The 6,856-nt window shown below is 41.3% G+C and overlaps 1 protein-coding gene across 2 annotated transcripts in view; it reads right to left on the reverse strand.

Annotated features, from left to right (window-relative positions):
• Positions 1–6,856, reverse strand: part of LOC137125463 (NACHT, LRR and PYD domains-containing protein 12-like) — a 382,261-nt gene that overhangs the window by 174,175 nt on the left and 201,230 nt on the right. The gene's annotated exons all lie outside the window — the stretch shown is intronic.

A 6,856-nucleotide genomic window follows, 5' to 3' on the forward strand; every position in this document is an offset into this window, starting at 1 on the left:
GTCTGTCTGGGAAGACAAGGACTTCTGTCTTGGAGAGGTCGAGCTGAAGATGTCTCTCTGTCATCCAAGCAGAGATGTTTGAGAGACAGGCAGAAAGGCGTAATGGAGTCATCCGGTGGAAGGGACAGGAAGAGCTGTGTGTCATCAGCATAGCAGTGATAGGAAAAGCCATGTGAGTGGGTGATAGAACCCAGGAAAGTAGTGTAGACAGAAATAAGAAGAGGACCAAGAACTGAACCTTGCAGCACACCAGGCGACTAAACCAAGAGGCTATGAGAGAAAGTTCTGTGCAGCAGCAGAGAGAGAACAGCAGACAGGAGAGAAGATACTGGAGCTGTTATCATCAGTCTGCACATATCAAACATTTTTTTGAATAGGGGTGATTACCTGTTGGATCTGTTCTCCCATGTGAAGGACTATGAGACTAAAACAGGTCTGAGAGTTCTTCCATCATTACTGTCAGTTTTCCAGTCAGCTCCTACAGTCTGGTTCATAAACCTCTCAAAGAGAAAGACCTCCATCCTCCTGGAAGTGCTGAAACTACAACCAGAGAAGAAACCAGTGGAGCTGACAGGATGGTCAGATGAAGAGAGTGAAGTGAGGAGTTTCCTACAGTGTCTGCCTTATATCTCACAGCTCAGGTAAATGGAACATGATTTAACTCTACAGTGAGTTATGCAAATGTTTTATGTTGCAGAAGTTCTAACATCAGTTTACTAATGAAATGATTTGTAAGATTAGTAATTTACTTAATGGGTAGTTTGATATTTTGTATTTGTGTATGATAAGTTTATAAAATAGGAGTCAAATATAAACATCCCAACAGTTTCTAATCTAAAGTAGTTAATGTCAACTTCACCTTGATCAACTGTAGCATGATAATGGTGTGTGTGTGTGTGTGTGTGTGTGTGTGTGTGTGTGTGTGTGTGTGTATATTCTCAGACAGATGTTATTCCACTAAAGTCTAATATCAAACATACACTGACAGTAACTTGTCTTCATGAAGATCAGTGACCAAACACACAAAGCAAAGATAGAATGAAATGTGAAGAAGAATAAAAATGTAAGAATTCAGCCCTGCTAATAGAAAAACATGACGTTGAAACACAAATGTAATTCAGAGAATGATGTGAATCCAAAATAATAGTATCTTTAAAACAGTTAATGAAACCAAAGAGAAGTATGTTCAGCTGCCTCTTAGTTTCTAACTATAATGAACTTTACTGACCATGATAAGATTTGTACCAGTGAACAACAAATGAAGAGTTCAGACACCTTCAGTATGAATCATCATCATTTTGTGTCTCTACTCACACATGTAGTTCAACGTGATGGTAGTTTACACATCAAGAGCAGGATGAAGCATTGCATGATGGGAATTGTTGTACAACTACTGGACATGATAATGACTTTTAGATGTTTTGCTTTGTAATATATTCATATATTGTTCATGTCTGGTAAAACTCATCCACCAAGTACAATTACATTTCATTTAATACAGGACATTTACAAGCTAATATCTGTTCATAGTGTGTGTTTGTTTTTTTAGTAGCTGAGATCAGATATTCACAAAATGTTTCTTTCTCACTGTTCCAGTTTTGATCCTCAGTCATCAGATCCTTCAGAAGAAACCAGGATCTTTGTGAATCTGTTCTGTGCAGCAGCAGAGAGAGAACAGCAGACAAGAGAGAAGATACTGGAGCTGTTATCATCAGTCTGCACATATCAAACATTCCCTTTGGGTGATGATGATGATGATGATCCAGAATATCAGTGTGATTTCCTGTTGGATCTGTTCTCCCATGTGAAGGACTATGAGACTAAAACAGGTCTGAGAGTTCTTCCATCATTACTGTCAGTTTTCCAGTCAGCTCCTACAGTCTGGTTCATAAACCTCTCAGAGAGAAAGACCTCCATCCTCCTGGAAGTGCTGAAACTACAACCAGAGAAGAAACCAGTGAAGCTGACAGGATGGTCAGATGAAGAGAGTGAAGTGAGGAGTTTCCTACAGTGTCTGCCTTATATCTCACAGCTCAGGTAAATGATTGTAGTGAACATTTGTGGAGCTGTGTTCTCACATCGACACCACCTCACTGTTAGTTTGAAAGTTAAAATGTGTTCAGCTGATGTGTCCACATAAACATCACATCATGGAGTGTAGTTATAATGTCCTACATTTCCCAGAGTTCAGTAGGACCTAAAGGCAGCTTTCCTACAGAGAACTGCTCATCTCTCATTAACTGATACATGTTTACTTCACTAAGCTCCCAGTTTGTTCTGAACATTAACTGTTGTTATTGTGAAGCAGCAGAGACGATCGCACAGTGTTGATGATTAGAAGTTCAGTTGTTCCTCAGGAGCAGTGATTAACTGCTGTGTTTGTCTGTTTTTCTACTGTCCTGCAGCTTTGTTCTTGGTTTGTGCTACCGATATTAGCATTTGTAGCATTGCCATTACTCCAGTGTGAGAAAAACTACAGTCAAAAATTGTTGTTAGTTAATATTCATAGTTTATACATAATATTTAATGTAAATTGAGGTGGTAAAAATGTTAATTCATTTAAAAAATGTGTTTATTTCAGTTTAATTATTCAAGAAGATGCACCATGTTAGTACAAAGGTCCTTTCATCAACATAAAAGGTGAATTAGTTTGTTAAAAAAATACTTCAATATTTAAAATTACATTGGTGCAAAAACGTTGCATGAAGAACATTTGTACTAGCTCACTGTGCATTCAATAATATGTTGATGAAAAAAATAATGTTTTTTCTCTTTTTGCCATCTCAAACAGGTGGATGCACACTTTTGGACCTAACTGTGAGCCTAGAAATAAATACATTGGAAAAGTAGTGAGATTCCAGGAATGTAGCCTCGGGGTTTTGCACACACAGCGTACAGTCCTACAGCAGCTGATAGAGACCTAACAGAAGTTTTATACTAGTGGTCTGGAAGACACACTTTTCTGAGGGCTTACATCCCACCTTTGATCAGTGTCTGTGTTTGATTTAGCCCCAAGGCTTCTGTAAAACACTCCACAAGCCTAAGACTGTGTGTGTGTGTGTGTGTGTGTTAGTTAGGATAAATGTGTGTTTGACTTGTGTTACTGTATGTGCATTTTGGGTCCAGCTACATGTAACATACATTGTGTGTGTGTGCGTGTTCCTGCATTGCCTGTCTGGAAATTAGTTTGATAGATGTAAGTGGTGCGTGTGACTCCCATGTTGCACCACTCTACCCCTAACATCCATCTTCAACCTCTCCCTTAGCCAGTGCACCGTTGCTTCGTGCAAGACCACAACCATCGTCCCCCTGCCTAAGAAGAGCCCACCCACCTGCCTGAGTGACTACAGGCCAGTGGCACTCACTCCAATCATTATGAAGTGTTTCGAGAGACATTCAGAGCAGCATACCAGACACTACCGGCCCAACGGGGTTGTGTACTCAGCCCCATCCTCTACACCCTGTTCACCTATGACTGTGTGGCCTCCCACAAGGACAACATCATCCTGAAGTTTGCGGACGACACCGCAGTCATAGGACGCGTCGCTGGCGGTGACGAGGCAGCTTACAGGAGGGAGGTGGCCAGTCTGGTGTCATGGTGTGGAGACAACAACCTCACCCTCAACACGGACAAGACGAAGGAGATGATAATGGACATGAGAAAGGAGAGGAGAACGCATCAGCCACTGTTCATCCGGGAGCTTGAAGTGGACAGGGTGAGCAGCTTTAAATACCTGGGTGTCCACATCAGTGAGGACCTCACTTGGACACCTCATGTCACGCAGCTGGTCAAGAAGGCCCAACAGCGGCTGTATTTTTTGAGGAGGCTGAGGAAGTTTGGCATGTCGCCCAAGATCCTCAGCAACTTCTACAGCTGCGTCATTGAGAGTGTCCTGACCAACTGCATCACTGTGTGGTACGGCAGCACTACTGCCATGGACCAAACGCCTGCAGAGAGTGAAGACTGCGCAGAAGATCACCAGGACTCCACTGCCCTCTCTGCAGAGCATCTACCACCGCAGAGTCCACAGGAGAGCTGCTTCCACCCTCAAAGACCCCTCCCACCCCCAGCACGGACTGTTCACACTTCTACCCTCAAGACGGAGGTACAGAAGTGTGAAATGCAGGACTTCAAGACTGAAGAACTCTTTCTTCCCCTCTGCCATCAGACTCCTAAACAACTGACAGGAGTTGCATCCATGGACATAACTGTTTACATTGATTTACATTTTGCACTTGCACATTCAGAACTGCACTACGTCACTTTTATTACCTTTACTGCTCTTATCTGCTCTCTTCTTTATTTTATTTGTATTTTATTTTGTATCAGTGGCTTTTGTTCTGTTTTTTTAGACTCTTCAGCAACAACATTGTGGACAAAACTCCCTTTAAGAAACAGAAGTTATCTTTGTTGTCGGCACAGTGGAGCTCTTTAATGAATCACTTACACTTCCTCAGACCTGGTCTCAACATGCAGGATCCACCATGATCCACTCTGGACAAAGATACACAATCAATTCAGTTAATGTCCATCATTATATTCTCTATTATATATACAGTTTATTTTATTTATTTATTGTCATGTTCAGATCGTGTGGACGCAGCGGCTCCTCAGAAATGTGTCTTTTTATTTGCATTTGTCTTTTTGTCCTGTTTTGTCACGGACACCCATCCTACAGCCATCAGGACTTGATAAGCAAGACTACAGTTTCTAACTGAAGCCACAGGAACTAACGGTTGTCATTGTTACTGCTGTTTACATCCTGCCAGATGCAAGCGTCAGCTCTGAACAAACAGCAGAGGGCTCATTCATATCATTGCTGGGAATTTCAACCAACAAGCCAGTTTTCCCCAATTTCCATCAACATGTCAAGTGTCCAAGGAGGGAAACACACTTGATCATGTACACTCAAACTTTAAGCCTGCCTCCAGAGCTAAACCCCTCCCTCACCTGCGGGTCCTCAGGAGAAAATACCTGCTGCTGGCTTTGTATCAGGCCTCTGTGGAGAGCGCTGACATGTTGTACGGGTGAAGGTGATAGATACAGCTCAAAAAGTCACGAGCTGCCCTCTGCCCTCCCTGGAGGATATATGCAGGTCTCGCTGCCTTAGTAAAGTCAAGGCCATCACAGATGCTTCACATCACATGTCATCACTCGTTTGACCTGTTGTCATCCGGATGACGCTTCAGGTCATTAAAGTCCAGGCTAACAAACCGTTTGTTCCCCTGGGCCATAAAAAAACTTCATTTTAGTATTGTGTCATATTTTAGTGCACTGTTGTTATTGAGAAGAGCAGCCACAGCTTCATTGTACTTTTTATGTGAAATGACACTTCAGCCTGTATCAGTGTCTTTTGTTTGTCTTCACCAACAACATTGTGGACAAAACTCCCTTTGAGAAACACCAGCAGTTTGAAAATCGGTGAGTGAAGTGATGTGATAATCGGAGAGAAATTCAAGAAACTATTGCAGTTGTAAAAGTACTGTACTGATACTGTGTTTGTGGCAGTCAGCTCATACAGTACAGTTTTACAGCAGTGTTTCATGATCCTCGTCTCTTTTTGAATATACTGTCAGTTTAAATATACTTTTTATTTGATATTTTTAAACTAATTGATACAAGAGATAATGACATATGACATTTTATAAATAAAATGCTTTATTATAAACTTGTAGTGATTTTTAAAAAGACTGAAATTATTTTAAAGATGAATCAGTCGTGTAGCCCTGAATGAGCTGATACTTGACTTTTAATGGTATTTTTTTAGTTCATTATTATAATCAGATAATCAGGGGAACAGTGGCTTTGGTTCGTCTTTCTCCAACTGTGCATGTGCAGAACCAAAGGCTGCAGACAACAAGCTGCACACAGCTGAGTGAAAGAATGAATGAAAGTACAGATTGTTTACAAGTTAACAGGGTGATGCTGCCTCAATAAAAACCAAAGTCAGCGTAATTTTACACAAAGTGTCTCGTAGAAGTCAAAATAAGTCACTTTCCTCTGTGGATTTTTTAAAACGCAGACCGGTGTTGATCAGCTGGAACACGAAACATAAAATAAGTCAGACGTGGGGAAACTAGGTTAATCTACTGATTTCTCTGAGTAACCTGGTTCCTTAGATCCATGTTAATGCAGCCATTGAGTTCATGAGAAGCCACATGATCCTGAGCTTTAAAAATCCATCCAGAGGCCATTTTAAGTTGGACAGTTTCTTTGTTGTGTCCTCGTCATGGACACAAGGCTGATACTGTAAGTCCTACTGTGTGTCTCCTTGTGTCCTGAGGACTGCAGTACTGTACTTTGAAACATCTGCAACCAGCAGCTCTGAACAGACTTTAACCCTCATTCCTCAGGTTGATGTCTTTAGAATGTCCCTGGTCTCCTCCTGTCCAATAGTCTTAGTATCTATCGTTATCTGACCTCATTGCTGCTTTTTCAGCCTCACCCGCTCTGATTTGTCTGTGGAAGACACAGTGTGGTTGTTCTTGTCCTTCATATAACAGCTTACACACTCATGCTGTTGCAGAGACACAGCTTCTGTTTTCTGATGAAGATGATTACAATGCTAATGCTGGTTGGGTTTGAGGAAAATCTCTGCTCATTGCAGCTGTTTCCCTTCACCTGACACAGCGTCTGGACACAAGTGGTATAAAGTAACTAAGTACATTTACTCAAGTACTTAATGTGTGTAACAATTTGAAGGTACTTGTATTTCACTTGAGTCTTTGCATTTTATGTAACTTTTCCTCCACTACATGTATCTGTCAGCTTCAGTTTCTTTTTCTGAAAAACAAACTAATGAACTAATAGAGGCTGATGCTTTATTGTCAGTGCTTGAGTTAAAATCAGCTTCAC

The sequence above is a fragment of the Channa argus genome, chromosome 4 (genome assembly GCF_033026475.1).
Source record: "Channa argus isolate prfri chromosome 4, Channa argus male v1.0, whole genome shotgun sequence".
Lineage (NCBI taxonomy): Eukaryota > Metazoa > Chordata > Actinopteri > Anabantiformes > Channidae > Channa > Channa argus.